At 43.5% G+C, this 27,687-nt stretch overlaps 1 pseudogene; it reads left to right on the forward strand.

Moving 5' to 3' along the window:
• The window catches only part of LOC117526616, a 199,944-nt pseudogene that overhangs the window by 17,459 nt on the left and 154,798 nt on the right, over nucleotides 1-27,687 (forward strand).

Raw genomic sequence — 27,687 nt, forward strand, 5'->3', positions numbered from 1 at the left:
CTAATGCCTGATGACGCAGAATAATGCTAAGCAAGATGGTGGCTGCCTGGCAACAGCTTACAGGCTGCATCCACCATGGATTAAATAGAAATTGATGATTAGAGTGCTGATTTACAAATGCTGCATTTTATGCTGTAACAACTGTTGCTGTCGACAGCCACGCCCCGTCAGTTCAGTGCACACACCAACATGTCACTCTGTGTCTGTGTTATGTGATCATTTCTTTTTAGTTATTTTTACTGCTATTTAGTTATAGCAAGCACAACACACACACCAGTCACACACACACGGCACGTGTTGCGGGGCGAGCCGACACTCTGGCACGCCACATGTGCGTTACTGTTTTGCAACGCCACACTCGTGGGGGCACTTAGACAAATTTCACATCCAGCTCGACAGGGATCATCTGCTGGCTGTTTCCGCGCTAACAGTGCGAATGGCCACACATTATCTAAGTGCCAAGCGAGCAGTGTTAGATGCTCGTGTGTGTCACCTGGAATTTGGCCGACACCTGTCGTGAGAGGAATCAAATGGGCTCTCACAGCGCACACTCTGTCTGTCAGCTGCTGGTGTGTGCAAGTAGTTGTTGCAACAGGTGTACGAGGCGTTAGAGGCAGCTCAGATTTTACACATATTGCATACGTTTCCCGCTTCGTGCGCAATTGACCACATTCATTCTACAGTATGTGCACTGAAAAAAATGCTACTTTGGATTAACTTAAAAAAATTGATGTAATTTGTTACAGCTAATTTTTTTAGTTTCTCACAATGTATAGTTATGATTTTGTAAAGTGATTCCAGCAGATTTAAACTGGAAACCACAATTTTCCATTAGACCAATGTAAATAAGTACTTTGAATGAAGTGCACTGTGTTTCACTTTTTTCAGTGTGTGAAGGGGCCCTAAAGTAGACAAAGACTTTTGTGACGAATATCAGAAAAGGTTGAGTAAGTGGGTCAAAGTGTGTGTGTGTGTGTGTGCGTGCAGATATTTCAGTCTGGCTTGCAGAAGAATCCATGTATTATTTGTCATGACACGTGTATTGCTTCTTGAAATAATAGTCCCAAGGGTCTGACTCACAATTTCAACTTTGGGAATCACTGGGGTATGTGTTTCCAGAAAAATCCAAGCAAGCATCGGCGCACTGAGGTGTAAAATCATGTCACAGCACAAATAAACATCATTTCTAAACAATATATTCAAGGAATTGGCCAAATAAGGCTCAGTTAGTTTGGAGCTTACGTAAGTTAACAAATTTTCTGTTCCATTTTCTACATGCTCGTATTTCAGAGCAGCTGCCCACGGTCGCTTTTCTCGAAATGGAGAAGCAACTGGAAGACAAAAGGAACAAGGGAAGGGGGGGGAGGCAATTTTATTGTCACACATTGTTGTTTTTGTCACGTGTTGAGGAGCCCAGAGTTGAGAGAAAAGGATAATGAGGTGCTGGCTTCAGTAAGCGCTTCAAAACGAAATGTTCTGCTGCTTCACAAGAGAAGAAGAGGTCCAGACAGTCAAAGTGTACAAATATTGAAGGGAGGAGTTACGTTTTTGTCATTTTATTTATTTATGTATTTTTAACTACCCAATGCCTAAGGTTTTTAACTTTGCAACCCTTTAATACTGAAATAGGGTTGCAAAAAAAAAAGGCAATATTTTACATATACTAAGCTGTGGGCTGTGTACCTTCTATTAAAAAAAAAAGATTGTAAACCTTGGTGGAAGGTTCAAGGGCCAAGGAGGAAACCTTGTTTTTTGTAGTTTAGATTTTTGTAGTGGATTCAGAATAATAGTAGTGCTATGTGACTAAAAATATTAATCCAGGTTTTGAGTATATTTCTTATTGTTACATGGGAAACAAGGTACCAGTAGATTCAGTAGATTCTCACAAATCCAACAAGACCAAGTATTCATGATATGCACACTCTTAAGGCTATGAAATTTGGCTATTAGTAAAAAAAAAGTAGAAAAGGGGGTGTTCACAATAATAGTAGTGTGGTATATATAATATATATATATATATATATATATATATATAATAACAGTCAGTGAGTTCGTCAGTTTTGTGGAACAAACGTGCGTGAATTAGGTGTCCCCTATTTAAGGATGAAGCCAGCACCTGTTGAACATGCTTTTCTCTTTGAAAGCCTGAGGAAAATGAGACGTTCAAGACATTGTTCAGAAGAACAGCGTAGTTTGATTAAAAAGTTGATTGGAGAGGGGAAAACTTATACACAGGTGCAAAAAATTATAGGCTGTTCATCTACAATGATCTCCAATGCTTTAAAATGGACAAAAAAAAAACAGAGACACGTGGAAGAAAATGGAAAACAACCATCAAAATGGATAGAAGAATAACCAGAATGGTAAAGGCTCACCCATTGATCAGCTCCAGGATGAGACAGTCTGGAGTTACCTGTAAGTGCTGTGACAGTTAAAAGACGCCTGTGTGAAGCTAATTTATTTGCAAGAATCCCCCGCAAAGTCCCTCTGTTAAATAAAAGACGTGCAAAAGAGGTTACAATTTGCCAAAGAACACACCAACTGGCCTAAAGAGAAATGGAGGAATATTTTGTGGACTGATGAGAGTAAAATTGTTATTTTTGGCTCCAAGGGCCGCAGACAGTTTGTGAGACGACCACCAAACTCTGAATTCAAGCCACAGTTCACAGTGAAGACAGTGAAGCCTGGTGGTGCAAGCATCATGATATGGGCATGTTTCTCCTACTATGGTGTTGGGCCTATATATCGCATACCAGGTATCATGGCTCAGTTTTGATATGTCAAAATACCTGAAGAGGTCATGTTGCCTTATGCTGAAGAGGACATGCCCTTGAAATGGGTGTTTCAACAAGACAATGACCCCAAGCACACTAGTAAATGAGCAAGAAATCTTGGTTCCAAACCAACAAAATTAATGCCCCGCAGATGTAAAGAAATCATGAAAAACTGTGGTTATACACCTAAATACTAGTTTAGTGATTCACAGGATTGCTAAAAAAGCAGTTTGAACATAATAGTTTTGAGTTTGTAGCGTCAACAGCAGATGCTACTATTACTGTGAACACCCCTTTTCTACTTTTTTTTTACTAATAGCCCAGTTTCACCTTAAGAGTGTGCATATCATGAATGCTTGGTCTTGTTGGATTTGTGAGAATCTACTGAATCTACTGGTACCTTGTTTCCCATGTAACAATAAGAAATATACTCAAAACATGGCTTAATCTTTTTAGACACATAGCACTACTATTATTCTGAACACTACTGTGTATATATATATATATATATATATATATATATATATATATATATATGCACCATAAAAGTATTAAAATATATGAAAATCTGATAAATATCCCAAAATAAATTAAATGTGTGATGAATTTCAACTTTAATGATAACTGATATGAAAACTGGGTTCTATTTGTGTACGATTTTAAAGTATGTAAGCCGCAGGACCTCAAAAACTATTTTAAGAAAAACACGACTTAAAGTATGAATAATCATGTTTTACAATCATTTTAATATTTCATGATCATTTGCTTCCCTTCCCTTTCCCGGGCCCAGGAAAAGGTATAACTATGGGATATATAATATGATTTGTGTGCTAGCACTAAGATGACCTTAGCTCCAATGGTTGGTGCAACAATTACATAAAAATATGCAGGACATGGCTTTATGTACCTACAGTCCAGCACCCAAGACACCAGTTATGAAAACCATCAGCCCGTCCACAAAAATATCTGTTATCAAACATCTGAAAGTCAGTCTTGGTTTGGCTTGTTTTAGTAACTGAGATGGGCACCATGTTCATGCTTCATTAGTCCCTCCCAGCTCATGCTGGTCTTATCCATGTATCACCTCTTTAGCCATTTATGGTTGGCTGAGAGACGCGTGGAGTCCAGCACCCGCTAAAATGGTGACATTTAGAGCCAATTCATTTGTGATTCAAAGACCTCTTCTGTAATAATAATAATAATAATCAATTTTATTTATAATGCACTTTACTTTTAAACAATCTCAAAGTGCTACAGTGCAGACTTAAGAAAGAGACACAAAAATGAATAAAAACAGTAAAAGGTGTGCTAAAATTTAGCGAAAAGCTTTCTTAAATAAATATGTCTTTAGGTTTTGTGGTCATCTGTAAACATGTGGGTGACATCACAGAGGGTTTTTCCAGTGTATAAACAGTTTACAGTTAGTGGGCGGAGTCAAAAGAGGGCTATGTGATGGAGATGTTGCTTCCACATATGCTAACTGCAGTCAACGGGTAGTTGTTAGCGTTAACAGCGGTCAGCATTTTCTTTGAGGCATCACATGCGTCATATAAATTTAAGAATGTCCAGGATAAATACTGATCCAGAAATCTCTTAATGCCCAGAAAGTTTTCATCACTGACTGTTTATCTTGTGGTAAAGTGATGTCGTGGTTTTAAACTCACATCTTCACGTCTCCATTCATTGATTCGCAGATTGTAGCTTAACTGTCCAACGTGATAATTACGACACCGGTCTTTGACGTGTGGTTCGGTAGGTGTGTTGACAGCTGGATTGTTCCATCTCCATGACGTTTGCGCACACACACACACACACTGTATTCCACACATTCACATATGGTACTGTCACTCAAACTTTCTAAACTTCATCCTCCATCTCACAAGAGGATTTCAGCAAGCATGGCTGGCTCGAAATGGCCGTGTGCTAACTGTTTCTAGGGCAGCTTTTCCATTTGGAAACAAACAAGTTGGTAATTAAGGGGTTAAGGGATAAAAGACAGACAGGCAAAGATCCAGGCAGTTAATCCTGAGGAAGCTTCCCTGACACTGGAAGGAGGAGGCACCTTTGCAGGGAGAGAAGAAAGGGTGTGTTTTTATAGTAATGTGATGCTATACCTTTGTAGGTGACCCTGATCCCCACCTGTTTCTGTTAACAGGCCAGTGTCATAGCCCCTGTTTTGATCAGTGGAACGTGAAGAGATCTTAAACATCGATGCATCAAGACGTTGACAGCAGGCAGAGTCACTTTTGGACTCCAGCCTCGAGTGGCGAGCTTTACAAATGTTGATCTAGTCGTTGAAGGATTACAGGTGCCGGGCAGCCTGGCGGTGTTTGAAGAGACGGAGAGCTTTACTGAGTGTTGGTCTAAGCTACTTGGAATCAATTTGGGAGAAACTGACGCAGGTTATCCTCGAACTGAAGGGATAGGGGATCCAATCCAATTTATCCTGAGTGCCCTTGAGCAAGAGAGTCATTGACTGATGTGTGCCAGGTGTGATGTTAATGTGCACTTCTGTTTGCAGCCTGTAGCACTCTCACAGTGGGGTTGGTGACAGGATTGGCACTCCAGGTACTGTTTAAAAAACAAAACACCCAGTTAAAACTGTAGGAGGGTGGAGACTCTGGTCATGTCACACATGAGCTGGTGCGGCGTGTTGCCACATACATCAGACTAAGGAATTTTCTTGGGTCATGGATGGCAACGACTGAGGAAATCAGAGAATTTCCCATCAAAAACATTGCTCCAATTGGGGTCTCCAATTGGTTCAAAATGCTGCTGCCAGACTTTTGACACAAAACAGAAAGGTTGACCACATTACACCTATTTTGGCATCTCTTTACTGGATTCCTGTAACGGTGAGATCAGATTTTAAGGTTCTGCTACTCACCTATAAAATTGTTCACAGACTGGCACCTCCCTACCTAGCTGATCTAATTAAACCCTATATACCGGCCTGGGCTTTGCGTTCTCAGGGTGCAGGACTACTTTGTGTCCCTAGGGTGAATAAAAAGTCTGCCGGTCACAGAGCATAGTATGTTACTATGCTTTTTACTCTTTTAATTCATTTTATTAAGAATTCTTTTTGTAATTTATGTCTGTAGCATGGCCCAAGCTGAGGGTCACCCCTTTGAGTCTGGTCTGCTTGAGGTTTCTTCCTCAGAGGGAGTTTTTCCTTACCACTGTTGCTCTGGGGGTTAGTAAGGTTAGACCTTACTTGTGTGAAGCGCCTTGAGGCAACTTTGTTGTGATTTGGCGCTGTATAAAATGAAATAAATTGAAATTGAAAATCAAAAACATTACACTTGTAGTCCAAGTGACACCCAAAAATAAAGGTCATCTTCTTGTATGGCCTTCTCCAAGTGGGTTTTCTTCAGAATGGAAGACTAATCTGAACTACTTTCACAGTGCTGAATGGCCTTTTGTCCTTTGCAGACTGTGATCAAAATAAGTCTGAACTGTGGTTAAAGATCTCTGTGCAAAGTGGAAAGACTGTTCCTTCTTAACCTTGTCTTCAACGTCTTGGTCATTTGGCATTCTTTGCTGATTCCTGCTGGCTGCATGTTGGGAGAGATCCAGCTTTATTACAATCAAGTAGAACTAGCAGAACTAAATTTAGTGGAAGCTAATTGGTCCGTTCATGGTTTATTTGAAAAACTAATCCACAAACGAAAAATTAGCTTCACTAATTAGCTGTAAGCCAATCGCTGCTGTTTTCAATACAATCACAGGTGAACTGCATGTGAATTTCTTGAGTCTCTTATGCATGTAGACTTCTGCAGAATACAACGGATAATTTCCCCACACGATATGGTAAAAAAAATTAAGAATATGCATCCAAGTAAAAAAAAAAAAAGGGCACAAAAATAACAATTTAAGAAGTCTGTGCTCCCGCTGTTCTTGCATACGTAGTCATGTGTGACTGTGGGATAAAGAGCAAGGTCTAAGAATAGCGAGAGGAGGCTCGGTGCTGTGATACCACCTCTGCCCACGTCGGTGTGCAGTTCTGTGACTGAGCAGGTGTTCAATCAGTCTCTCCTCATATGCGACTGTGCATCAGTATTCTCTGCTAGAAGTTGACTGACTTTCACTCTCTGTGTTAGTAATGACATGATCAAGAAGTCAGGGTTCAACACGCGCTTATCACTGGTCAAGTCAAGCTTTTGAAAATTTGTCATTTCGAAAAGACTGCTCTTTGCCGGGTGCAGGGATGATACTGCCCTGAAAAGACCCTTCAGTAACGTCCGCATCAGGTGCTGGTCTAATGCAGATGGATTTGCTGAGAGGCAATCACGACCAAAAGCAGAATAAAATGATCAAGAGAAGAAGAAAACACGACTTGTCGTCCATGAGCTTACAGCCGATTTTGACCTAAACGGTATCACCTAAGGCAGTGAGAGGAAGTACTAGTGGTATGGGATTTGAAGGCAAATGAATCTGGTTCATTGCAAACATGGCCGCTGCCAGGGATTTTCAGCCCCCATGATAAGAAATCTTACAGGGTACGCTGACCCCACTTACTGGGTTTTCCTACACCAAAATTTTGATACTATTTTACATAAAACTATACATTTTAATTATATTTTTAACTATCATTTCCATGTTTGTGAAAAGAAAAGTATGATTTCACAGTTTTTTGGTAGGAGAAGCACAGAAAATACAATGAAATTAAACAGATCCAATTATTTGCTGCAAGACTGAAACTCGACTGACAAAAATACATATATAAGGCTTAAATAACAACAACCATATGGTTGTTGTTATTTAATCTTCTGATTTCCAGAAAATGTAAACATTTCTCTGATTGGACTGAGAGCAGTCACCTTGTCTGTACGCACTAGAAATGTTCTCTGTTCCTACTGCAAAACAGGTGGATGAGATGGATGGATAGTGTTGAGAGTCCCAAACTACTGACCAAACGTTATATTTCAGTGATAGCTGATGCTTTTTCAACTTTTTGAATAGGCTTTTTTTAATTTCAGAATGATTTTTTATTCTTTAATGTTTTTTTTTCTATAATAATCGATCAATTCAACACACAGTTGCTCAGTGTGTGTGTGTGTGTGTGTGTGTGTGTGTGTGTGTGTGACTGACAGACGCCTGTTGTTCCTGATGTGTCTGTTTGGAACATGCATAATTTTTTGAGCAGAGCAGCTTGCTAAACATTTGCCTGCATTGATTAGTTAACTGAAACAATGGTGAAATGTATAAAGACAGAGGTTTCTTAGGAAATACGAGGGCTGTCAATAAAGTAACGGTCCTTTTTATTTTTTTCAAAAACTATATGGATTTCATTCATATGTTTTTACGTCAGACATGCTTGAACCCTCGTGCGCATGCGTGAGTTTTTCCACGCCTGTCGGTGACGTCATTCGCCTATGAGCACTCCTTGTGGGAGGAGTCGTCCAGCCCCTCGTCTGAATTCCTTTGTCTGAGAAGTTGCTGAGAGACTGGCGCGTTGTTTGATCAAAATTTTTTCTAAACCTGTGAGACACATCGAAGTGGACACGGTTCGAAAAATTAAGCTGGTTTTCAGTGAAAATTTTAACGGCTGATGAGAGATTTTGAGGTGAGACTGTCGCTTTAAGGACTTTTCACGGTGCGAGACGTCGCTCAGCGCTCTCAGCCGCCATCGTCAGCCTGTTCAAGCTGAAAACCTCCACATTTCAGGCTCTATTGATCCAGGACGTCGTGAGAGAACAGAGAAGTTTCAGAAGAAGTCGGTTTCAGCATTTTATCCGGATATTCCACTGTTAAAGGAGATTTTTTTAATGAAAGACGTGCGGACGGGTCCGCGCGTCGGGACGCAGCCGCCGCGACGCTCCGCCACAGGAAAAACACCTCTGTTGAAAGCCTTAAGGACAAGTTTGTTGTATGGCTGGGGGGCCTGGCTGCCTTTTTGTTTCTGTCTTTTGTTTTTCCTTCCAGGTGGCTTGCATTTGGGACTGAGTGGCTGTGTTGCTGAGGTTATCAGGACCTCACCCTGATCACCTGCGGCTCGTCAGGACTCACAGCTGTGGTGCATCTATATGGATTGCAACATGGTGGCATTTAAGACTGGAATACACAGTGTGTATTTGCCAGAGACTCGACCTTGTGACCAGACGGGTGAGATCGTCGTCTCAGGAGCCATCTCATCATCAGTGGATGCAGAGAACGTCCAGGGTTTGATGCACAGTCTGTGAAAGAGGAGGGGGTGAGGTCTCACACTCGTCAGCACACTTCCTGAGGTACGTTAGATTTTGTGACTAACGTTTATACAGTCAGTAAATGTGGTGTCCCTCACACCTTATTATATTGAGCTGTACGTTAGTCATGTATCGGCTTCCACTGCAGTGGAGTTTTGTGAACTGGATGTTCCATGCCTGCAGGTTGGGAAGCTGATTCCAGGAAGTGTTTGCTGTTTATGTACACCTTTGAGTGGTCTCTCTGTGTGTAGAGTGTGGACTCACATAATGGTTCCTTCTTTCACAGACTCGGTTTGTTGCGGCCACCTGGGGGGTGTCGGCGGGGTCCTTGGGTCCGAACGGCTTCTGGCTCCGGACCGTTAGCGCTGCTGGGAGCGCACCGTATCACCACCACGCCAGACCGCACATTCTTTTGTTGTTTTGTATCACTTCACTGTTATGTATTAAATTCAGTTAGCCTTTGTACCGTGCTCTGCTTATTTCATACTGGGTCCTTCAAACGCTGGTCGGTTCTCCGAGCTGCGTCCGACACATAACAGTAGTCTCTGGCCAAACATCACGGACCCAGCGGTAGCAGAGACGGTAACGCGCCGGGTAGGCGGCAGCAGACGTTCAGTAGTTATCCGGATCAGTTGCGGGTGCTCTCCGCCCGGATGGTGCGTGTTTGAGACCCATTGCTGAATACTGATTTGTGCTCTCTTGCAGCCGTGTTCCTGTATTGTGCCTTATCCGTGGGTCGTGGTGGAGTGTGACTGGCGACGGCTTCGCGTCACGCTCCGACCGGATAAGAGGTTTAAACGGGAGCTGCAAGAGTGTGTCTGTAATGGGTGCATGCGCACGGCGGAGCTCTGTGGCACGGGTCGCTGAGCTTCCTGTGTTACAGTTGTAGCCCCGTTTCCCCGGATAAAGATAACTACTGTGTCTGTTGTATCAGCTCCGGCGTTATTTAGTTGAGCACATTTTGGTTGTGTGTTGCACACAGCTGCGCACAGAGATGCAGCTCGTTTGTTTTCTGTCACCAAAGGGGGTTTTTTCATTTTTAGCACTTTGGCTCCCTCTTTTGGTGACTTAGTCACATTACCGTTAAGCTCTTAAATTAGAACAGTTGTGTTCGATTTGTTTGAGCTTAACGGTATACGTCACTGATTTGTTTTGTGTTAGTTCATTTCGTGTGGGTGTTTTTTGAGTTGGTTTTTGTGTGGGATTTTTTTTTTTTTTCCACTGTTTGTGTCTGGGGTTGTGACCCTGCAGCCTGTCTAAGAAGAAAAAAAAAAAAAGGACCCAAACAACTGTATGTTGGTCTGTTAGTCTTTCTTTTTATTTCTTTTTGTTTCACCTCCCCAGGGTTTGATGGGACGGTCCCCTGGGGGGTGATGGGGTGGTACTTGGTTTTTTTTTTCTTTTTTTTGTTTGTTTTTGTTATGCCCTCTCTTCTCCTCTGACTCCAGCCGGGTGAGCCGTAGTGTCGGCGTTGCTGGAGGGGTGCAGTTTGGTTGTGCTGGGCATTTCCCAGGTAGCCTCTGCACCCGGGAGGGGGGGTTGGGGTATTTTCTTTTTCTTCCCTCTCTTCTCCTCTGGCTCCAGCCGGGTGAGCCGTAGTGTCGGCGTTGCTGGAGTGGTGCAGTTTGGTTATACTGGGCGTTTCCCGGGTAACCTCTGCACCTGGGGGGGGGGGGGGGTGTTTTTTGATTCCCTGTTCCACCTCCGGCTTCAGCACGCCTTTGGCCGTCTGCCATCGGCGTGGCTGAGGTTTGGGGCAGTGGGATATACCCGCAGCTAGTGGCTGGTGTAGAAGTCGGAGGAGTGGCGCCGTTTTGTGCCGTTTACCATAACCGCTGTTCCACTCCTCCCGGTTGGCTTCTGGGGTATAGTCACGGTTGGTGACACTGGACGTGCTTCCAGTGTCCACTGCGCCAAGGGGGTGGGGTTGGGGTTGTTTTGTTTGTATGTTTTTTTTTTCTCTCTTCTTGTTTTTCCCCCCAGTTTCCGCCCTCAGGGTTTGACTGTGGTGTCCTCTGGGGGGGAAAGGGCTGTGGGTCCATCTAGCCATAGACGGCCGGGGCTGGGTCCGTTGGTCATGAGGGGAGGCGTCTCCTGGGGTTGACGAGTGGTCCTCTGGGAGGCGCTGGGAGTCCCCGTGGGTGACGTTGGATCCCAGAGGGACCTCGGCTGTGGTTATTACTCCTGGAGCTGGCGGGAAGTCCTCTGGGGGGTGTTGGTCCCTACATGTCATTTGGGGGGGGGGGTGTTTTAGCACTTTTATTTGTAAGCTTAAGTTTGGGGTTTTTCTTTTCTCCTCTTCCCGGGGTTTGATGGGACGGTCCCCTGGGGAGGGGGGGTGTTTTGGTTGTTTGTGTTTGTCTTTTTTGTTTTATGACTAATGACCGCACATGGTTGGATAAAGGCTGACCGCACAGGTTTAAGAACTCCTGGCCACACCTGTGCTAAGTGACTGACTGAAACAAAGGCAAGGATGCAGCCAGAGGAGAGGACATCAACCATTCTGTTGGAAGATGAATGCAGATGCGGTTTCCAGCCATGGTCCCTGGAGGGGGGTGTTTCTCCTGGGCCATGTTTGTGTGGTCGCCGGGAGGCTTCCCGTGAGGGTGGGGTACTGTTGTATGGCTGGGGGGCCTGGCTGCCTTTTTGTTTCTGTCTTTTGTTTTTCCTTCCAGGTGGCTTGCATTTGGGATTGAGTGGCTGTGTTGCTGAGGCTATCAGGACCTCACCCTGATCACCTGCGGCTCGTCAGGACTCACAGCTGTGGTGCATCTATATGGATTGGAACATGGTGGCATTTAAGACTGGAGTATACAGTGTGTATTTGCCAGAGACTCGACCTTGTGACCAGACGGGTGAGATCGTCGTCTCGGGAGCCATCTCATCATCAGTGGATGCAGAGAACGTCCAGGGTTTGATGCACGGTCTGTGAAAGAGGAGGGGGTGAGGTCTCACGCTCGTCAGCACACTTCCTGAGGTACTTTAGATTTTATGACTAGCGTTTATACAGTCAGTAAATGTGGTGTCCCTCACACCTTATTATATTGAGCTGTACGTTAGTCATGTATCGGCTTCCACTGCAGTGGAGTTTTGTGAACTGGATGTTCCATGCCTGCAGGTTGGGAAGCTGATTAGTAATTAAGCCAGGAAGTGTTTGCTGTTTATGTACACCTTTGAGTGGTCTCTCTGTGTGTAGAGTGTGGACTCACATAATGGTTCCTTCTTTCACAGACTCGGTTTGTTGCGGCCACCTGGGGGGTGTCGGCGGGGTCCTTGGGTCTGAACGGCTTCTGGCTCCGGACCGTTAGCGCTGCTGGGAGCGCACCGTATCACCACCACGCCAGACCGCACATTCTTTTGTTGTTTTGTATCACTTCACTGTTATGTATTAAATTCAGTTAGCCTTTGTACCGTGCTCTGCTTATTTCATACTGGGTCCTTCAAACGCTGGTCGGTTCTCCGAGCTGCGTCCGACACATAACAAAGTTGGAACATGTCCTGCCTGTTAAACAATTTCTCATATACTCACTCCACTGAAAGCCATCAAAAGCCGCCTGGATTTTACAAATGGTTATCAACACGGAGGTGTTTTTCCTGTGCCGCCGCACCGCGTCGGCTGCGTCCCGACGCGCGGATCCGTCCGCACGTCTTTCATTAAAAAAATCTCCTTTATCTCCTTTAACAATGGAATATCCGGATAAAATGCTGAAACCGACTTCTTCTGAAACTTCTCTGTTCTCTCACGACGTCCTGGATCAATAGAGCCTGAAATGTGGAGGTTTTCAGCTTGAACAGGCTGATGACGCTGCCTGAGAGCGCTGCGCGACGTCTCGCACCGTGAAAAGTCCTTAAAGCGACAGAATCACCTCAAAATCTCTCATCAGCTGTTAAAATTTTCACTGAAAACCAGCTTAATTTTTCAAACCGTGTCCACTTCGATGTGTCTCACAGGTTTAGAAAAAATTTTGATCAAACAACGCGCCAGTCTCTCAGCAACTTCTCAGACAAAGGAATTCCGACGAGGGGCTGGATGACTCCTCCCACAAGGAGTGCTCACAGGCGAATGACGTCACCGACAGGCGTGGAAAAACTCACGCATACGCACGAGGGTTCAAGCATGTCTGACGTAAAAACATATGAATGAAATCCATATAGTTTTTGAAAAAAATAAAAAGGACTGTTACTTTATTGACAGCCCTCGTATGAACTAATATGGGGAGAAAAGTGAGCTAGCATGGAAACTAGGAACAGACAACATGCTAATGTTCCAGAACTTTCCATCAGATGAACCAGTAACAGACCCATCTTGCTGTCTATGAAAGAACATGGTGACACACTGTCGCTTCTTTCTGCTGTCTGAGCTTGTTTTCTTTTCTTTTTTTACCTGCCACCTCCTCCTGCACTCCCTGTCTGTGAAAAGTCATTAGGCACAGCTTTCTGATGGAGCAGGTGGACTGAACCATTTTACGTAAATACAGAGGGCGGCACTGAGAAATGTTTCCAAAACAAATAAACTTAGCGTTACCAATACATTGTGATTGTGAGTGATTGTAAGTTTATTACTGAGCGTCATATTATTTTGTCAGTATTATAATTGTATTAGGGGCCTCTCTGGGCCCCTGTTCATCATGGGCCCCTGGGATTATTCTCCTTATTTCTCCCTTTTTGGCACCCCTGATTACAAACAAAAAGGTTATTCCTGTAGGATTTTTACGTATACTTCACTTGCATTACACTGCATGCACAGTAACGATATTTAAATGATTGTCAATATTTATTTATACTGATTTAACTCAACAAAAATATAAACGCAACACTTTTGGTTTTGCTCCCATTTTGTATGAGATGAACTCAAAGATCTAAAACTTTTTCCACATACACAATATCACCATTTCACTCTAATATTGTTCACAAACCAGTCTAAATCTGTGATAGTGAGCACTTCTCCTTTGCTGAGATAAACCATCCCACCTCACAGGTGTGCCATATCAAGATGCTGATTAGACACCATGATTAGTGCACAGGTGTGCCTTAGACTGCCCACAATAAAAGGCCACTCTGAAAGGTGCAGTTTTATCACACAGCACAATGCCACAGATGTCGCAAGATTTGAGGGAGCGTGCAATTGGCATGCTGACAGCAGGAATGTCAACCAGAGCTGTTGCTCGTGTATTGACTGTTCATTTCTCTACCATAAGCCGTCTCCAAAGGCGTTTCAGAGAATTTGGCAGTACATCCAACCAGCCTCACAACCGCAGACCACGTGTAACCACACCAGCCCAGGACCTCCACATTCAGCATGTTCACCTCCAAGATCGTCTGAGACCAGCCACTCGGACAGCTGCTGAAACAATCGGTTTGCATAACCAAAGAATTTCTGCACAAACTGTCAGAAACCGTCTCAGGGAAGCTCATCTGCATGCTCGTCGTCCTCATCGGGGTCTCGACCTGACTCCAGTTCGTCGTCGTAACCTACTTGAGTGGGCAAATGCTCACATTCGCTGGCGTTTGGCATGTTGGAGAGGTGTTCTCTTCGACTTTATGCGAAGGAGATGTGTTGCACTGCATGAGGCAAATGGTGGTCACACCAGATACTGACTGGTATCCCCCCCCAGTAAAACAAAACTGCACCTTTCAGAGTGGCCTTTTATTGTGGGCAGTCTAAGGCACACCTGTGCACTAATCATGGTGTCTAATCAGCATCTTGATATGGCACACCTGTGAGGTGGGATGGATTATCTCAGCAAAGGAGAAGTGCTCACTATCACAGATTTAGACTGGTTTGTGAACAATATTTGAGGGAAATGGTGATATTGTGTATGTGGAAAAAGTTTTAGATCTTTGAGTTCATCGCATACAAAATGGGAGCAAAACCAAAAGTGTTGCGTTTATATTTTTGTTGAGTATATATAATATTAACCTGATTATGCCCAGATGTTTTTTATAAGTGGAAAAAGTTGCATTAGTACATTTGAGATTTTTTTTTTATTTGAGTAGAAAATGACAGTGATAAATGACAGTGTGGCAAAATGGGTTAAAGCAAAGGACATGCACAAGGGTTGTACTGTTATATTCTTATAGGGGGGTCCTGCAGAAAAACTTTGGAAACCACTGACCTAAGGTGACCAAACAACACTCCAGTTTATTTGTCTGGTCCAGTGGTGGTCAAAATTCAGATAATTAGCAAAGCTAACTTCATTTGTTAGCAGATTAGCTTTTCAGCACAGCGGTCCCCAACCTTTTTTGCACCACAGACCGGTTTCAGGCAAGACAATTTTACTACGGACTGATAACAAAATATAACATAATTTGATTATTACATATATATGAAAATGCAATTACGTGGACACTAAGGTTGTTTCTTTTGTTTTACTTTTTAGTCAATTAATTTATTAAAAAAATATGTAAATGTAATTATGATATTTTACTTCAGGACCTCGGGATATTCTGCCTTGACTTTAATCCAGAATTTGGGATATTTGAAGTTGTCTCACACTTTTAGGGCCACCAACATTTGCAATCTCAAGCAGATGATCTTCCAGTACAGACAAAGTCAACACGCCTGGCTTGTTCACAAATGGGTCGCGGATCCATCTCCTCCCTGTTCAGGGTTCTTTTGTGGCTGGGAAGTAATGCTCAAACTCATTTGAAAGCTGAGATAAGGGACCATGCACCAGCAGGGAGAATGAAGGCCCACGTTCAGTCTCTTCCAAAATCCCTGCTAATATTTGAAGCATGTCAAAAATTCCTATGTTCACTTGGTGTCCCCACACCTCCAGTTTAGTTTTAAACCAGCCACTTTATGTGCAGTCTTAACTAGAGTTGCCGTTCTTCCCTGAAGTGACAAATTGAGTTCGCTGAGCAGGCTGAATATGTCACACAAGTAAGCAAGTTTTGCGGCCCATTCTATGCTGCTGAAATGTGCTGCCAGCTGTGTCTGTTTTTCCAAAAGAAATCTCTGAAGCAGTTCTCATAACTCTAAACCTCTGTCCAGCAATCTGTCTTTGAAAGCTATCTCACTTCTGTGTGTAAGAGAAGGTGTTTGTGTTCTGTCCATCTCCTCAGAGTCTGCAGCAGTTAAGGCCGTGTACTTTGATGTACTTTGATGTGGTTAATAACTTTGACCACATCACACAAAACAGTGTTAAGGTCAGGTGACATTTTTCAGCTCGCCAGCATTTATCTATGGATGACACAGTGTGTAGACTTCATTCAGTGGTGACATCCTTGATCGAAGTAGTGAAACCAGTAAGCTGTCCAGTCATGGCAGCCACTCCGTCCGTACACACACCAATTCAGTTTTCTTGATATGTAATTATTCAAAGACTTGAATAGTTCTGCAGTGTAATGTCAATAAAATAATAATAATAATAATAAATAAAAAAGTTTTTATTCTTTCTGTGCAAAATAATGTACAAAATAATGTCCTGGTACTGGTCTGCGGCCCGATAGTTGGGGACCCCTGCGTTACCAGACCACTTGGCTTACATTAAATTGAGTTCTACTAACTGTAATTAGCTAATATTTTTAAAATAAAGTTAAAAAGTCAAAAACTTTGCATCCCTAAAAACACACATGTATCTTCCCATTGGAGCGCATACGCTAATCCAACAGCAAAACCGACACACTGCACAAAGGCAATAAGCATAACCATTTAGATGGAGGAACAAGAGAACAAGTCAGAGTCATTAATGAGAATAGAAATTTTTTTTACATGTTTATTTTTATTACTTAATGTTTGTTATTCATTGAATACTTTCTGGGATGTGAATTACTGCCCGAGCAATATGGATTCATTAGGGAAACTGGCAAGTAACAAATTTATGATACTGATATATCTGCTAATGTATACATTTAAAAAATGATATAGATTCCTGACATTTCATTATCAAACTGCATGTCACGTTGCTCAGTATTTGCAAATATAGACCTCCCATCTATTTTGGCCCTGCCCAGCTAGCCGCATAGCAACCACTTTTCTCACTCCAGCTAGAACATGAATGGCAGGTGGTTGCATTGCATCTGTCTCTTGTAGGTAACTAATGTGACCAAGGGGTGATGGGGTCCCAGCCATGTCTAACAGCGTTGCATACAGTATATGTAATGACACCATTTATTCTGTAAAATGGAAGTTTTCATATTAGCAAGAATCATACTGATATGTTCGTGAAAGGCTCATATCGGTGAGAGGAGGCATATTTAAAATGCCACCTCTCACGTTAACAGACACATCATATCATTGTACAATACAGTTTTTCAGCAAACCCCCCTAGTTTAGCATGTTATGCACCAACAAAAATTAGTACTATCCACAACCTGTGATGCAGACTTCACTTTTTAGGGAGGAGGGTGGGGATGCATACATTTAAATTCTCTTGCAGCCCTGTCAGCAGGTCATAGCCATTTGACATCCATAAATGATTGGTTTGATAACATGGTCCGTATGTCAATTAATCTCCCTCGGTGTGACCCTCAGCAGCGGCAACTTGTCAGTTAATTAGCTGCATCTGAGACGAGGAGAGACTTTTGTGGTGTTCAGCTGCAGTGGGGAGGAGAAAATTGGCCTTTATATATACGGTCTCAAAGATGAAGGAGTAACTGTAATTCAGAAGAGGACAGCTGCAGATGTGATCAAAGAGATGAGTAGTAAGACTAGTTAAATAGGACCACTGAAGAAAGAGAAGTGAATGTCCAGCTGTGGATTTGTGTTGCCATGTTGAGGCCCAAGTGAAAAGAACTGTGTTGACTATTATGATTTATTTAGTTTGCAGAACTAGATTTTGAAATAAATGTGTGTTAGTCTGCCAGCTGAGAGTGCTCGTTATGTGAAGCGTGACTATTTTACAAAAATATCACCGGTATCAAAGTAAACAAACAACAACAAAAACCTCTTCTGTGTCACTTTATTTAGAGAAACCAGATGGTTGTTCTGTGGCCAAGCCATGAGACATTGGCTGCTTCCTGGACCCATTATGTGCATATATTAAAATTCAGGTCCTTTAAAGGTGTTTCTTTTTTAGGTTCTCCCATTCGGGGTTTCTCCTGTTTGATTTGACTTAAATGAACCCAAGATGGGCAGCACGGTGGCTTAGTGGTTAGCACTGTTGCCTCACAGCAAGAAGGTCATGTGATTGATTCCCACCTGTGGCCTTTCTGTGTGTAGTTTGTGTGTTCTCCCCGTGTTTGCGTGGGTTTCCTCTGGGTGCTCCGTTTTCCTTTTGCATCCAAAGACACGCAGGTTAGGTGGATTGAAAACTTTAAATTGTCCATAGGTGTGCGTGCGGGTGCGAATGTGTTTGTTTGTCTATATGTGGCCCTGCGACAGACTGGCATCCTATCTAGGGAGTACCCCCCCTCATGCCCTATGACTGCTGGGATAAGCTCTGCCCCACCGAACCCCTAATTGGAGTAAGCGGTTGAAGATGAGTGAGTGAGTGAGTGAGTGAGTTAACCCAAGATGCAGACACACAGCAGATTAAAGAAGTAGTACTTTATTTACCCAAAAATGTGAATCAAAGCTGTACAAAGATAGAGCACATTCCAAAACAAAAGGTTAAAGGAGGCGGGTTGCTCTGTAGCGGGATCATCAGGAAGAAGAGTAACCACAGGGTGAGGAATGAGGCAACGGACAAAATCACATGGACACAGAACACGAGAAAATAATCTGGCAACCAAACCAGAGCAGTGATCAACTTTAAACAGTGACACAAAATGAGCAGATGAGTAACTAGTGCTGTGATTGGAATGTGGAACAGGTGTGATGGAGGACAGATGACATGGTCATGCATACAAACACACATCAGACAATATAACAAAGTGCAGATGGTAAACTGCCAAGAAACCTGAGTGAGTGTGTGTATTTAAAGAAACACTGAATAACTACAACATCAAACCGTCAAGTGGGAACTAAAACAAAGATAAAGCAACAACATTTCACAGACACAGTACCTAAAAAGGGACTAAAGGGAGGAACGCAACATCTCCACCTCATAAAAATCCTTTATGGAAGTCTGGTGGACCTATAACACTGCTGTATTTGTTGGGAGGTGAGTGTGTTGCTGGGCATGCAATTCTCAATAACCTTGAATAACACATTCATATTATATCACTGTGTCATGTATAGCTGGCTGAAGTTGTACTTTTTGCTGTTCATTTGACTTGAGTACAGATAGAAAAGTCCTTCAGTAACACATGGTGAATTAACAGTCTGAAAAAATGCAGCAGAGCCGTTTGCACAGCAGCGTGCTGGATTGTGACGTACTGGACAAATTTCAGAGGCAGTCTGCAGTCAACATGCTCTAAAAAGACATTAGCCTGTTTCATAGTTGCTGCTACGAAACACAGGTGGTCCAGACCCTTTGTCGCTGGGGACAGGAACATACCAGCTAAATTAAGTCTGGGGTTGAAGATACGGCCTCCGTGGAGTAAATTGCTTCAATGAGGTACTGAAAGCCTCCAGGGGATAGACAGATCCCGCTTATCCCTGCATGTTTCTTTATCCCCTGTGCATTTGAGTGTGTATCTTTTTTTTTTTTTTGGCCGAGCACGTCAGTGTTTTTGCTGCTGATGAAGGTGTCAGATCTCGCTTTTTAGATACACGGCACACGCTCACCCTCCGATGAGTGTGTTTGTGTAAAAACCAGCTCTCCGTCTCTGGGGTCCGACCTTCGTGTCTCCACGGGTATTACCCGGCAGGGCTGCACAAAGGCTGTTCAAGCTGGTGGCAAGGAGATTCGGCTAGCTGCTCACTGCCTCCATCCGGACGTCCACCCCTTTGAAGCTGATCTCGCACCCCGGTCGAATAGCCTTCTCAGGAACCAGGATACGAACCGGCCACGCCCGTTAACGGTAGCTCTCCTCTTGTGGATCAGGGCTCTTGGAATGTTGCTAGATTTTGAATTTAGTGACTCGTACAGCGAGTCCCCAGGATGTGTTATTTTCATTAAAAAACCAGACTAACCTTTTAGAGCCTTTTGATGTTGTACACCCAATAAACTTTAACTTTTACACCTTAAGAAGCATCAATAATCCAATGTCCGAGCCTTAACACTTTAACTGCATGCTTGGGAATTTATTGCAGGTTTTGCAAGTGCCAATAACATAATCAACATAGATTATATGGTGATAATTTCACAACAGTAATTCAAGTATAATTAGAATAATGATTGGCAGAGATTTTTGTTTTTAATTCAATAATTCTGACTGATCTTACTTTGACTGGGACTGGATTGACTTCTTAACAATTTTTTCTAGGAGTGAGGGAAGGAGGTTTTTGAGGTTAGGGTCCCCAGCTCGATGAACTTGATTTCCTCTTCATCAGCTATTAATTGTTAGCTGACCACGATCCTTGTGTGATGTTGTAATCCTTCAGGAAGTTAATCCACATAAGAATTTATTCCGTCTTCAATCAACCAAAAGTTGATCTAATCCATTCTGGTGTGCGATGATGTTCCTTGAGAGAGAAATCGTTGAACATTCCCCACTCAGACTTAAGGCCAGTGGTTACTCTCCGTTGTTCTGCTACTCCGTGACTGGACGGCCTGAGCGGGAGTCGAAATCTCTCTCAAATGATCTTCTATGGCTCCAGTCCTCTCACTCCACGATTCCAATTGCTGCTCACAAGATGGTCAAGTCTTGTGATCTCCTCGTAGCAGGGGAGTAGTGGCAACAGCACCTCTCCCTGGAAGAATAACCCCGTTTTCTGGTGTTTCACAGTTTATATATGTACTTGACTTGTTGTCCTCAGATGATCTTGGTTACCATGGGGACGCTGTTGACTCCCTTCTCCTTCTACGTTTACTGGAAATCCCCACAGTCCCTACCAGTAACTTATTTCTCAAGTTCCTCTTTTCTGTTAACACTTCAACTTTTCCGAGAATTCATTCTTTTAAATCATTTCTTTAGAACCACATCAATCATATTCAATCATTTCGTTACAACTCTCTTTCACATAAAAACAATTCATATGATCATATACAAACATTCTCATTCCTTATTATTCATTTCATTTTTACCAACATTTTAATCATTTGATCAGTTGTTTAACATCAGCTTTTCTTGCCCTACTTGCAACATCTTCTTCACTTCCTCTTTTTTCTCTGACTCTGCACTCCTTATGAAAAACAACTCATATAATCATTCATTTCACTTATTTGTAACATACTTTTTCTAATCAACTCTTAATTTTAACACATTAATACTTCATTTGATCATACTTGTCATGTTAGAATCATTCTTAGACATATTCCCTCGTCTTCACCACCGAGTTCATTCCGTGGGCCTCCCCATTTACAATGGAAAAGTCCGGTATGACCTCACTTACTCCTGGAAGGTACCAAACACTGTGCAGTTTAATCCAACAGCATGTATATTAATTCCATGGCACGTATTATATTCCAAGATGAAAACAAGCTGAAAGCAAGCTTAAAGTCATCTTTCCTGACACCCCCTCCATGACTTGAAGCTCCGCCGATCTCTCTATACCTCCATAAAAACATCCTCGTCGTCGTCGACAGGATGAAGGGTGAGCACTTCTTTTTCATCCACCATTGGAGACAGAACAGCCACGATCTGGCCATCGGCAAGATGAGCTGTGGAGAATCTTATTCCCGTAGGATACATCCACATTTTGGTAAACACGGGGCAATACATATATCCCTCTGGAGACACTATAGTGTCAGCTCGTATTTGATCAATCAAGAGAGAATGCCAGATCATGTCTGCCTTGATCTCAATTTTTAAGTATGCTGCTGTTGGTACCTGGGGCAGAAAAGAAGTATCCTTCCGTCCCACTATTCCCTGTGCCACTTGAACAGGGAAGTTGTTGCCATAACATGTCGGGCACCACAGAGTCTGTGTTATCTCCCAGAAGTAGAGCGCTTGTTCCAGGGTGGCTTGACAATGAATACATCTTATATCCCCCTATAGTGTGGTGACGTTCTCATTCCCGCTGTAGCTGAAGGAGCCGTACGTGGGAAGCAAGCATCATAGGTCGTAAAGCATAACAGCAGGAGTAGTTGACTAACCATGGACAGCCAGTATAAAGCTGATAACATTCCCCATCCTAAGGCCCAAATTATGATAAGTCCAAGTTTGTAGAGCCAGGGTTTCCTGCGTTGTATGGCTCCAGTTAACGTAGCTATGTACGCCAATAGGGTCAAGGCCATCACAGCTTCGCACACAATGTCAGCTATCACTGCCGGGGCGTAAAAGATTGCTGTCATATCTATCACCATCCAAATTGTAATTGATGTGTACTGCCATAGTCCCCAACAGTCAAACTGGAGAGTAAAGCGACCGAGGACGTGAGTGATGAATAAAGACAACCCTAAGTCACTCTGACCGTAGTGCAGATTGATGATTGCCAATCTGACACATCCATGTAGTAGCGTTACTATTCGCAGTGGTTGTTGTAAGTCCCAACGGCTGACACAGCAGTATAGCAGCCATATTAACAGTAGTGCAATAAACTCCACTCTACTCACTTTGAAGATGGTGTCATTTACGCTGCCAGTATTGTTGGACATTGTGCTCTCTTATTCTTTTTACTTATCTCCTTAAGTTTGTATGCTGTTATGTAGATGCTTCTTCTTCCTTCACTCCCCCAAGTCAGAATGAACAGGGCGTGTCTCGGCGTCGGGCTTTGTAGGCTTCATCGCGCCGCCCCTAACGGAGGAGGGGCTCCATATCACTGCGTTGTGTGCTCCTCCCACACAAGCGCAGGGCGGCTGCGAAACTTCCTTTTAACAAAACATATCCAATCACTGCAGCAATAATAAGTCCTATTATGATTAACAGATAGGGCCAAAGATATCCAAACAAATGTCCAATCCAACCAGTCACCACCTCGAGACCTTCTTTAATGACTTCTCCGGTCTCTGCAGTGAAAGTGGTGATGATTCCTCCAGCTATTATTTGCGTTCTTTCCCACCAAGAACATTCATGCCGACCTCTTCCTTTTCCACAGCTCAACCAATGTTCTGCAGGCGATTCACATGTACCATTATTGTAAATCCGATTGGGTCCCAACCATTCGTAACTGACAATTTCTCGTCCTTCGCATAGACTTTTCTTGAAGGCATATCCTTCCTCAAGCATTATCAAAGCATCACCAACAAATGGCACTATGTGGCCTAGGACCTGCTTCCTTTTTGACATTCCATGTCCCAGGACAGCCTTGGCACATCCAACGTTGGGTGGAAAAGCTCTTATCCATTGCCAGCTCTGTTCTTCTCCCAAACTGTTTGATGGCCGTAAGTGTCATACTCGCCGTCATAGTAAGCATCACAATATTCTTCCCAGCCGGGAACATTTCTACAATTTTGGCGGGCAAGGCTTATCGTGCATGTAGTATTACGTCTATTACAAATCATTTTCCAGGGCCGTGGTGTAACATAAGGGTTTGGTGTCCAGAGTACACTGGACCAAGTAGCTCTGTCTCTGGAGTAGACCGTGGCGATGTATTGATATTTAACCCAATAATTATTACTTTGATCCAAATAGGGGAATACCCAATCTTCAACTTCATATTTCTCCATTCCCCACCAGGTGACGTCCTTACTACGTCTAACTCCTTCCTGCCATGCTTGAAGGGTCCCCTTAATGGTGTTGGGAAGGTGTCATAGCACGGACCCACAACAGGGGGCGCAAATGAATGGACAATGAATAAGCCAAAAAGTAACAATTTAATGTTGTGACAACACACAACGAGATACACAGAATTTGTAAAGTCAATTAACACCAGGTGACGTGTGGGCAGGCTCGAAGATAGAAGACCCCCGACGAGAGAGAAGCCGCGTCCCACACGGCTTCCACCACCAACGGCCTGAACAACACCGGAGCCGCCAAGTACTGAGTCCCCAGGTGGCCTCTGTCTTCGGCTGTCGACCCTGGTACTGCTGGCAGAAAGCAAAAACAGTAATCCACAGTCTGCACACAGTTAGGAGGGAGCACCTCCACCTCCAATCACACACTCGTGCAGCTCCTGTTTAAACCACTTATCTGTTTTGGGGTGTGAGGCGAAGCCGTCGCTGTCACACCAAACGCCAATCCCACAGATAAGGCAATCACCACAGGAAAACGGCTGCAACAGAAGTTCAGACTATTACACAAGGTTTTTGTTCAGCAGAGAAAATTACCTCTTCGGTAGTCGATTTCTTGGCGAGGAGGTGGAGTTGCAGTCCGGCCTTTATAGTATTGATGATGATGATGATGAACAAATGACAGCTGGTGCTGAGGATGAGTGACAGCTGTCACTTCTTCTGGGTCTGGCGCCCTCTCGTGCTTGGAGCCCGCACTCCAAGCAGGGCGCCCTCTGGTGGTGGTGGGCCAGCAGTACCTCCTCTTCAGAGGCCCACATAACAAATGGTTGGAATCTGTAACAACTGTGTACAGTTATATACCCATCTTAGCCAATTCCCTGTCTTAATTTGGTCTATGGGACATCGGGGGGATTTACCAGAACCTTCAGCCAAATTATTATGGTATTCTGTCTCATGTAAGCTTTCATAAATTCTATTTGCCACGCATTGATCAATTTTGCTAAAATCTTCCTGAGGTACTGACCATAGCTCATCAGGCTTTGGTAGTTTTTGCACATAGAAGTTTGTTTTATGTGGACCCCGCAAACTATGCCCAGTCCACGTGTATCCCCTTGGAAAATTCCCCTCAAAATGTATCAGTGGAACGCTCCAGACCCACGGAAAGGTGTCGTTAAGACATTCATCATGTTTTGCCTCCTGTTTTTGTTTCCAAGTAATCCTGTCTATCAAATCGGTGACTGGTGCAAGCACCATGTAATTTTGAGATTTACATCCAATAGGTCGATTCCAATAACATCTATCTAATTTTGCCACTTTTTCTTTTACACAATAATCATGAATCTTCTTCCATCTATTTTTAGCCGCGTTATCAATACTTTTAACTTTTGGTTCTAATACTTGCTGGGTATCTTGTGTTGGCGATGTAGGGAGTGGTTTGGTTTTTCCCTGTGTTGGTGATATCTTTGTAGATCCCACCAATGCTGCTGATGGGATGGCGGTTAGTTTGGAATATAGTATTCCTGTTCCCATGCCGGTAGCGTTGTTCAACAGAGGGACTATTGTAGATGTAATATCCACTTTCGGCACTTTTCTGCGGGTGTTGTCACATGTGAGGTTATAGTTACCCCAATGTTTCCAGGTAGGCATTATCATTCTGCAAACATCATGTCTTGGTAATGCTGGAAAAACAGCTTCTTTTTTCCAATATCCTGCTCAATAGCCCAGCAGTACTCTGCATCCCCATGAGCAATACCAGGCTGGCTCGCCAGGTTCAGGTCTTATCCAAGTGCAGCCTACTTCTCTTCGCTCTCTTTGTTTTAACCGTAAGATGGTTGCCACAATAATCTCTTGATCCCTCACTTGTAGGTTTTGAAGGATGTCTGCTCCGGTGGTCAGGTTGTAATTGGTGGTGACGGTTGGAAATTCCCCACTGTCGTTCAAGTATTGCAGCCACTTATTCTTTAGCATCTGCTGGGTTAGGTTCTTCATCTTTGCCCATTTCTCTGTAGAATTCTGGTCCCATATCATGTAGGTGTTTCTTGATTCAACTCCCCAACATGTCTGTTGAAAAGTTTTAGTTGTTGCGTACTGGACCCTGATATGGGTTAAGGTCCAGGGCGTACTACCATAGTAGTACAGGATAGCTAGAAGTACAGCAATGCCGACTAATAATGCTGTAATTCTGGCCATCCAACTCCAACATTGGAGGCACTTTTTCTTTCGCGGCTGGCTTTGTTGCTGCTGCTTTCTTCCAACATTTTCGTAGTAGAATTCACTTGGTACTGGTGGCAGCAGCTCCATCTTTTGGGGTTGTTGCAGTAGTGGCATTTCTATGCCAAACTCTTCTTCTCTTGGTCTTTCGTTGGTTCTTTGAGGTTACGTGGTGATCACACTGTCTTCCCGTGGTTCTTCCATCTCGGAGACAGATGATCTTAGGTGCTGTTGTTTGTCTCGTGCTCCCAACAGAGACGCTTGATGCTCGTTGCTGAAGAAGGGTGACTAACAAGGGAGATGGCCATGGGAGTCTAATATCTAGTCCTCGCCACGCCCATTTCCAAGTGACAACTGTCACCTCCTTCATTTCAGGCGGTGGTCCCTCGGGTGTGTAGAAACAGTGTGAAGATGCAGGATTCAATTCTCTACGTAGGTGCAAGATACCCTCATAGGCGTCCCAATATGCCGTTCCACTGTAGACATACTGCGCCATCACAGAGTACAGAGGACTCGATCTCCGAAATAGTCCTCTTCCCGACTTTATGCTAAGTCATATCAGTATAGCCTTTGGAGGTTGCCAAAGCCCCACTAGTACTCTGGTTCGCCATCCACTTCTAATAGGTGGGAGACTTCTGCCTCTCTCGATGTCAAGGTACTGTACTGTCGTGCATATTGGCAAAGTTTGGTTCTCAATCAAACAGAAAGTTGAACGTGCCTCTTGTAGTTGAAGTCTTTTAAACATATAGGGACTACTGGTCCAGATCTGGAAAGATCCAAGCCAAATATCCACATACACTCCCTGTAATGGATCAACATAATTAGGTCCCCACCTTGTTTTAAACCTGTAGCCCCTTTTCTGTACATGCACTACGTTCAAAATGCAGGGGTATGAGTCTGGACACCAGGGAATTGGGTAAAACTTCCATCCGACCCCAGGGCAACACCAGTGTTGTCCAACTTTGTTCACGATAGCTTCCAGAGGAGTGTATATTCCAGGCTCTGCAAGGTCAGCAGTCCTTTTATATGAATCATTGTCTACAAAGTATCCTGCTGTTCCCAGCAACCATCCTTTTTCTTTGTAATCCTTTTGTGGCCAGTTTAAACATATTTTCTTGTAGGGTAATTCCAAGTATGGTGTAAGTCCTCCATGCCCAGATCGTAGACTATTTACATCATTTTCATCCAGTTTGAAGGTCCGCAGCATGATTCAGAGTGAGTTATCACTCCCCCATCGGTCTCCTTCTCTTTCTGCCAAGATGCACCACCATAGGGAATAGTCGTTGTCTCTTAAAGAGATGAGTGTAGATGGGAGATGGGTGCTTAAGTTCTGAATCCATTCCTTTCCACGCCCACTTCCACATCGTAACAATTATTCTGTCAGGTTTAGGGAGGGGTCCCTCAGGGATCCTCTGTACCTGATGTGGGCGTACATAGTCCCATAGATCTTGCCAATGCTGCCAAAACTCTTTTCCAGAATACCTGGTCTGTGATAAGGCTAGATAAAGGGGAACTATAGGCTTCTCTTGATCCTTAGGCTCAATTTGAAGCTGAATTTTTCTTGCTTGACAACAGTTCCAGACTCCTCTTTTGTACAGGTAGAAGAAGTCTCGATTTACAAAAATTGTTGGTATGGTTGGGGGTAGGCAGCTCACACAGGCCCGAGGTTGATTGATAACTCCCAAATTTAATGTCTGGTTATCTAAAACGTGATATCTTGGGTCTTTGACGTCGCATGTTGGGGCTCGTTGTCCAGATCAAGCACTGGTTAAGGTATATTTCAACATAGACTCCTTGGAGTGGCTCAACGTAATTAATCCCCCATCTCAATGTGAATCTCAGGCCGTTGAGTTGTAGGTAAACCACATTTAATATCCAGGGGTAGGTATCTGGACATCTTGGAACCGATTGGGGTATTCTTCGGCGTCCTTTTATCAATCAATCAATCAATCAATTTTATTTATATAGCGCCAAATC

This window comes from Thalassophryne amazonica, chromosome 15 (genome assembly GCF_902500255.1).
Source record: "Thalassophryne amazonica chromosome 15, fThaAma1.1, whole genome shotgun sequence".
Taxonomy (NCBI): Eukaryota; Metazoa; Chordata; class Actinopteri; order Batrachoidiformes; family Batrachoididae; genus Thalassophryne; species Thalassophryne amazonica.